At 44.7% G+C, this 1,621-nt stretch overlaps 1 pseudogene; it reads left to right on the forward strand.

The window, feature by feature from the left end:
* LOC105541849 overlaps positions 1–835 on the forward strand; it is a 7,624-nt pseudogene extending 6,789 nt beyond the window's left edge.
* The last annotated feature ends 786 nt before the right edge of the window (positions 836–1,621 follow it).

Genomic DNA, 1,621 nt, shown 5'->3' on the forward strand with positions numbered 1-1,621 from the left:
AGAAAAAGAATGACGAGGCCAGCCAGATACAGTGGCTCATGCCTGTAATCCCAGCACTTTGTGAGGCCAAGGTGGGCAGATCACCTGAGGTCAGGAGTTCAAGACTAGCCTGGCCAAAATGGTGAAACCCCGTCTCTGCTAAAAATACACAAAAAAATTAGCTGGATGTAGTGGAGCACTCCTGTATTCCCAGCTACTTAGGAGGCTGAGAAAGGAGAATCACTTGAACACAGGTGGCAGAGATTGCAGTAAGCTGAGACCGTGCCATTGTACTCCAGCCTGGGTAACAAGAGTAAAACTTTGTCTCAAATAAAAAAAAAAAGAATGACGAGGACTTCACCATCCTGGACAGTGGTGCCCCCAGGCCCCAGCCACATGGCAAGCTGCCTGGGGGTCCAGATGCTCTTGATGGAGTAATGAATGGCAAATACTACTAGGAAAGTAATGATCCAACAGACAGTTGTGCAGTATTTCACAAGTGGATAGATTGCAGTCAAAGCCTGAAAGTATCCGTAAATGGAGAGAAAAGCAAATGGAACACTTGGAAGCCCTTGATGCCAATTCTCAGGAGCACGAAGCAGAGTGGAAAGAAAAGGCAATAAAGAAGTTAGAGGTGTGATATGCAAGATAGAAGGAGCAGCTACAGAAAACGAAAACAAACAGGGCAGCAGAAGAAGCCTTTGTAAATGACATTGACCAGTTGTTCCCAGGCACTGAGTAGGAATGTGTGGCCTGTCTGTGTAACTTTAACCTCAAGTCCAGAAAGCAGGCCAAAGACGTCTCACACAGGCACTCAGTCCTCATCTCCCTCAAGCAGGCCCTGCTGGTGCACTGAGGAGCCACCCTGTGGATACACTACATCTGCAATATCTTAATCCAACTCAGCGAAGCTCTTCATAGTCATTGGATTAATTATGTTGAGTTCTTTTGGACCAAATCTTTTTGTCTTTAGAGCTGATCATTGTTCATGATTGCATGTTTTCTTCAACTGTGTTCTACCCGGCATTCAGAGAGTAGGGGGAGTAGGAAGAAGAAGGGAGGGAAGCATCCCAACAGTAGCCTCAACCTGTGCTTTTGTACATTATTTTGAGAATAAATTTCTGTTTCAAACTATTTAAAAAAAAAAAAAACAGGCAAAGGATGTGACACTTCCCAAAAGAAATCATACAAGTGCCCAACAAACCTATTAAAAATACTCAGCATCATTAATTTTCAGATAAATGCAAATCAAAACCACAATGAGATACTATCACATGAGTCAGAATGGTCATTATTAAAAGGTCAATAACCAACAGATGCTGGTGGCATTGTGGAGAAAGGGAATGCTTATGCACTGCTGGTGGGAATGTAAATTCATCCACTCTGGAAAGCAGTCTGGAGATTTCTCAAAAAACTTAAAACAGAGCTACCATGTGACTCAGCAATCCTGTTACTGTATATATACTCACACCATCCTGGCTAACACGGTGAAGCCCCGTCTCCACTAAACACACAAAAAAATTAGCTGGGCATGGTGACGGGTGCCTGTAGTCCCAGCTACGCAGGAGGCTGAGGCAGGAGAATGGCGTGAACCTGGGAGGTGGAGCTTGCAGTGAGCTGAGATTGCGCCACTGCACTCCAG

Source organism: Mandrillus leucophaeus, unplaced genomic scaffold (assembly GCF_000951045.1).
Source record: "Mandrillus leucophaeus isolate KB7577 unplaced genomic scaffold, Mleu.le_1.0 Scaffold245, whole genome shotgun sequence".
NCBI classification, from domain to species: domain Eukaryota; kingdom Metazoa; phylum Chordata; class Mammalia; order Primates; family Cercopithecidae; genus Mandrillus; species Mandrillus leucophaeus.